Source organism: Rhinolophus sinicus, linkage group LG11 (genome assembly GCF_036562045.2).
Source record: "Rhinolophus sinicus isolate RSC01 linkage group LG11, ASM3656204v1, whole genome shotgun sequence".
Lineage (NCBI taxonomy): Eukaryota > Metazoa > Chordata > Mammalia > Chiroptera > Rhinolophidae > Rhinolophus > Rhinolophus sinicus.
In genome coordinates this window covers 3469244-3475829 of record NC_133760.1, presented here as the reverse complement: position 1 = coordinate 3475829, position 6586 = coordinate 3469244, and the positions used below count along the sequence as shown (strand labels likewise).

At 41.0% G+C, this 6586-nt stretch overlaps 1 pseudogene; it reads left to right on the top strand.

Annotated features, from left to right (window-relative positions):
- The first annotated feature begins 3480 nt into the window (after positions 1 to 3480).
- Positions 3481 to 3737, top strand: LOC109434551 (small ribosomal subunit protein eS27; annotated as a pseudogene).
- The last annotated feature ends 2849 nt before the right edge of the window (positions 3738 to 6586 follow it).

Below are 6586 nucleotides of genomic sequence, written 5' to 3'. Positions count from 1 at the left end.
CTGTCCTGTATCACCTCTGCTTTTCAACATAGTGTTGGAAGTCCTCGTCAGAGCAATCAGGCAAGAGAAAGAAATAAAAGGCATCCAAATTGGGAATGAAGAAGTTAAATTATCACTCTTTGCAGATGACATGATGCTATATATAGAAAACCCTAAAGACTCCACCAAAAAGCTATTAGAAACAATCAACGAATACAGTAATGTGGCCGGCTACAAAATCAACGTACAAAAGTCTGTTGCATTCCTGTATACTAACAATGAAGTCTCAGAAAAAGAAATAAAAAGAGGACAATTCCTTTTGCAATTGCAGCAAAAAGAATAAAATACGTAGGAATAAACTTAACGAAGGATGTGAAAGACCTATATGCTGAAAACTGTAAGACATTTTTAAAAGAAATTGAAGAAGACACAAAGAAATGGAAAGACATTCCATGCTTATGGATTGGAAGAATCAACAGAGTTAAAATGGCCATAGTACCCAAAGCAATATACGGATTTAATGCAATCCCCATCAAAATCCCAATGGCATGTTTTAAAGAAATAGAACAAAAAATCATCAGATTTGTTTGGAACCACAAAAAAACCCTGAATAGCCAAAGCAATCTTAAGAAAAAAGAACAATGCTGGAGGTATCACACTCCCTGACTTTAGCTTGTACTACAGGGCAACAATAATCAAAACAGCAGGGTGCTGACAGAAAAACAGATACGTAGACCAATGGAATAGAATTGAGAACCCAGAAATAAACCCCCACAAATATGGACAGATAATTTTTGACAAAGAAGCAAACAACATACAATGGAGAAAAGACAGCCTCTTCAATAAATGGTGTTGGGAGAATTGGAAAGCCACATGCAAAAGAATGAAACTGGACTGCTATCTGTCACCATGTACCAAAATTAATTCAAAATGGATCAAAGAATTAAGCATAAGACCTGACACAATAAACTGCATAGAAGAAAACATAGGTACTAAACTTATGCACCTTGGGGTCAAAGAACATTTTATGAATTTGACTCCAAAGGCAAGGGAAGTAAAAGGTAAAATAAATGAATGGGACTATGTCAAACTTAAAAGCTTCTGCACAGCAAAAGAAACCATAGACAAAATAAAGAGGCAACCAAGTGAATGGGAGAAGATTTTTGCAAATGTACCCCCGATAAGAGGCTAATATCCAAAATATACAAGGAACTCATGCAACTCAATACCAACAACAAAAAACAACCCAATTTAAAAATGGGCAGAGGACCTGAAGAGACATTTCTCCAAAGAGGACATACAAATGGCAAATAGACATATGAAAAAATGCTCAACATCACTAATCATCAGAGAAATGCAAATAAAAACCACAATGAGATATCACCTCACCCCAGTCAGAATGGCTATCATCAACATGATAAATAGTAACAAGTGTTGAAGAGGCTGTGGAGAAAAAGGAACCCTCCATACACTGTTGGTGGAAATGCAGACTGGTGCAGCAGCTATGGAAGATCATGTGGAGGTTCCTCAAAAAATTAAGAATAGAATTTCATATGACCCAGTAATCCCTCTCCTGGGTATCTACCCCAAAAATCTGAAAACATTTATCCATAAAGACACGTGTGCTCCAATGTTCATTGCAGCTTTATTTATGGTGGCCAAGACATGGAAACAACCAAAATGTCCTTAGATAGATGAATGGATAAAGATATTGTTGTATATATACACAATGGAATACTATTCGGTGGTAAGAAAAGATGAAATAGGACCATTTGTGATAACATGGATGGATCTTGAGATTATAATGCTAAGTGAAATAAGTCAGACAGAAAAAGCAGAGAACCACTTCACTGATATGTGGTGTATATAAACCAAAAACAACAAAAGAACAAGACAAACAAATGAGAAATGAAAACACATAGACAAAGACAACAGTTCAGTGGTTACCAGAGGGAAAGGGGGGAAGGGTAGACGAGGGTAAAGGGAATCAAATATATGGTGATGGAAGGAGAACTGACTCTGGATGGTGAACACACAATGTGATTTATAGATGATGTAATACAGAATTGTACACCTGAAATCTATGTAACTTTACTAACAATTGTCACCCCAGTAAACTTTAATTAAAAAAAGGAAACCTATTTGAAGAAATAATGATGGAAAACTTCCCTAACCTGGTGAAGGAAATGGATATTCAAGCTCAGGAATCTCAGAGAGTGCCAAGACACATCACAATTAAAATGACAATGGTTAAAGACAAACAAAGTATCTTAAAAGCAGAAAGAAAAAAGCAGTTAGTTACCTACAATGGAGCGTTCATAAGACTGTTGGTTGATTTCTTTAACAGAAACTTTGCGGGCCCGAAGGGATTGGCAGGAAATATTCAAAGTGATGAAAAGCAATGACTTAGAACCAAGATTACTCTACCCAGCAAAGCTGTCATTTAGAATTGAAAGATAAAAAGCTTCCCAGACAAGTAAAAGCAAAAGGAGTTCATCACCACCAAACCAGGATTACAAGGAATGTTAGAGGGACTGCTTTAAGACAAAAAAGAAAAAGAAGATTAAAAATATGTATAATAAAATGGCAATAACTACACATCTGTCAACAATTACTTTAAATGTAAATAGATTAACTGCTCCAATCAAAGGATAGGGTGGCTGAATGAATAAGAAAACAAGACCTTTACATATGCTGCCTACAAGAGACTCGCTTCAGATTGAAAGACATACACAAGCTGAAAATAAAGGGATGGGGAAAAGAGATTTCATGAAAATGAAAACAAAGAAAAAATTCTGAGGTAGCAATACTTATACCAGACAAAACAGACTTTAAAACAAAGGCTATAACAAGAGACAAATAAGGACCCAGTAAATCCCACTTCTGAGTATTTATCCAAAGAAACCCAAAATGCTACTTTGAGGGGATAAATGCATCCATATGTTCATTGCAGCATTGTTTATAATGGCCAAGATGTGGAGGCAGCCGGGTTTCTATTGATGGATGAAGGATAAAAAGTAGTGGTACATAAATACAATGGAATATTGCTCAGCCATGGATAGGAGAGGGTTCTTGCCATCTGTGGCAGCATGAATGGACCTGGAGGGCATTGTGCTGCATGTAGAGTGTCAGACAGAGAAAGACACATGCAATGTGATTTCGCTTATCACTCTAAAGAATAAAACAAACAAACAAAACAGAAACAAACACATAGATACAGAGAACATTTTGATGGCTGCTAGGTGGGAGAGGGCTGGGGGTGAGTGAAAAATGGGAGGGGATTAAGAAGTAGAAATTGTTACAAAATACTCATGGGGATGTAGGGTATAGCACTAGTATTGTATAGTCAATAGTATTGTATAGCTATGTATGGTGTCTGTTGAGTACTAGATTTATCAGGGTGATAGATAGGAGGGGGTTTGGGGGACAGGGTGAAAAAGGTGAAGGGATTAAGAAGTGTAAATTGGGCCTTTCCTGCGGTGATGACCTCCCCACAAGAACATGCCTCTCGCTAAGGATCTCCTTCATCCCCCTCCAGAAGAGGAGAAGAGGAAACTCACAAGAAGAAGCACCTGGTGCAGAGCCCCAATTTCTACTTAATGGATGTGAAATGCCAAGGACGCTAGAATATCACCACCGTCTTTAGCCATGCACAAACAGTAGTTTTGTGTGTTGGCTGCTCCATGGTCTTCTGTCAGCCTATAGGAGGAAAAGCAAGGCTTACAGAAGGAAGCGCCTTCAGAAGGAAGCAGCACTAAAAGGACCCTGAGTCAAGATGAGTGAGGAACCATCCCAATAAACACATTTTGGATACAAAAAAAAAAAAGTGTGAATTTGTAGTTACAGTACAGCATAGAGAATATAGACAAGGTGGTAATTATGCATAGTGCCAGGTCGGTACTAGACTAGTCAGGGAGATAAATTATATAAATGTGTAAGCACTATGCTCTACACCCTAAATTAATATAAAATAATATTGAATGTCAAAATAAATAAAGTGATGGGCCCGCCCGGTGGCTAAGGTGGTTGGAGCACCATGCTCCTAACGCCGAGGTGGCCGGTTTGATTCCCACATGGGCCAGTGAGCTGCACCCTCTACAGCTGAGATTGTGAACTATGGCTATCCCTGGAGCTGGGCTGCATGAGCAGCAGGAGGTTGGTGTGAGCTGCCATGGGCTGCTGCGGGCTGCCGTGTGCTGCCGTGGGCTACTGTGTGCTGTCGTAAGTGGCCGGCAGCCGTCGTGAGTGGCCGGCAGCTGGTGAGAGCTGCTGTGATCTGCTGTGAGTGACCGACAGATGACTGGCGACAACTGTCTCAGCCGGGGGAGTGCAAGGCTCATAATACCACCATCATGGGCCAGGGAGCTGTGTCCTACACAACTAGACTGAGAAACAATGGCTTGAACCAGAGTGGGGGGAGAGGAAGAAGAAGGGGAGAAATATATTAAATAAATAAATAAATAAATAAAGTGGGGGGAAAAAATCACGTTCCTCCTTTAGCATCTCCACATACTTTAGTTACTTCTTCACAATTGCCTCTTTTTGTTAAACCCAACATAAAATCATTTAGGTCTTGCTACTCCTCTGGGTCTTCATTTCCTTAAGAGGGCTGTATGTCATGTAAAACTTACAGGAAAGACATTTGTATGATTGCCTCATGTTAATATGTTTCATATCTATTCAATTCTCAGGGACAGCCTGAGAAGGTGGAGATAAGGTTTTGCCTCGGTGACATCTCCCTTTCCGGTGTCTGAATTCTACCTCCTTCATTGGCATGATTGTTCAGAATACTGACAAGCTCTCAGCTACCATCGTAGAAACTATGAATATGGGCAGCATCTTTCAAAATTAAACATACTATTACCACACAATCCAGCAATCATGCGCCTTGGTATTGATTAACCCAAATGAGTCAAAACCTTACATCTACATAGAAACCTGCACGTAGATGTTCACTGCGACTTTATTCATAACTGCCAGAACTTGGAGGCCACCAAGATGTCCTTCAGGAGGTGAGTGGACACATGGACGGGTACATCCAGGCAATGAAGGTTATTCGGTGCTTAAAAGAAATGAGCGAGCTACAGAGCCATGAGGAGACTGGTGGGGAACCTTAAATGTGTATTATTAGCTGGAAGAAGCCAATCTGAATAGGTTACATACTTATAGTTCCAACTACCTCTGATATTCCCCAAAAGGAAAAACTCTGGATCGGTGGGTTGCAGGGGGCATGGGGTGGTGAATAGGCAGAGCACAGGACTTTTAACACAGAAACCATTCTGTGTGATACTGTAATAGTGAGATACACTTGTCCAAACACATAGACCTGCAAGGCCAAGAGTGAACCTTAATGTAAACTCTGGCCTCGGGTCATCATGATGGGACAATGTAGATTCACTAACTACAACCCACACACTGCTCAGGGGCAGAGTAGTAGGGGAGGAGAGGCTGAGTGTGTGTATGTGTGTTGGGGTGTGGGAGCAACAATGGCAGAGCAGGGGCATATGGGAATTCAGCTCAGTTTTGCTGTGAACACAAAACTGCTCTAAAAAAAACACAAAACTATATTTTAAAATCCAGTACTATCCCATGGCTGGTCCTCCTTGAGACTCCAATTTGTCTGGGCCACATCAGAGCCGAACTTCTGTGAATACTTGTCCTTTCAACACACATCCATCCTTTCAGTATCTTCACCTGACATCCGTTCTGTATTTCACTATGCTTTTGTCATACACCAGATTGCTCCCAAAACTGCTCTCTCTCACCACGGACACTGATGATTTTTGTGGTGAACATGCAATATCCACTTTGCATTTTCCATCTTATTGAGACACTCTAGAAGCTGTAGGGGAGGAAACAGTCTCCTCTACCCTCTGAGGGTGTCTGGCTGAGCCTAAGATAGAAAGTGACATAAGGCAGATGAACAGGAGACAAGCATCCAGTTTTATTAAATGTTTACATGTATGCGGGAGCCTTCGCAAGAGAATGGAGACCCGAACAAGTGACCAGAGCAGGAAGCTTTTATACCTTTTAGGCAAAGAATTGATAAGATATTTCAATTTGTGAAGGATTGACAAGACAAAGGGGCTTGGCTGTGTGTAGTCGATGGGGAAGAAGTAACTAGGAAGATAGTGGCGAGTTTAACGAGATTTCTTGGTAGGGATTACTCACCCCCCAACTCTGTCTCCCTCTCCCGTCTCTGGTGATAAAAAACCTTCCTCCTGGTACAGTCTCCTTCACGTGGGAGTTTTATCTCCTGTTGTCAGGAAGGGGATCACAGTGTCCTTGCACCTGCTGTGTCTTAAGTGCCTTGAATTCAAAATAATGGGCCAAAGAGGCACCGTTTTGGGGTGCCTCCTTCGGAGCATTCTGGGTAAGTGGCCTATTTATCTTTGTTCCTCACGAGCTTGCATCTCTGGCTCCAAACAACCGGAAGTGTCTTTCATTCCTACCTTTCCCTATGGTCCTCCATGGCCCTGTTGGCCAGCAGAGGCTCCTCTGCCTCGGTGTTAAAATGTGAAGTACACCTGTTACTTGACCTGGGCCCTATAGAGTCTAGTATCGCTACCATCTTTTTCCTTTAAAAATAACCTCCGGGTGATCTAGT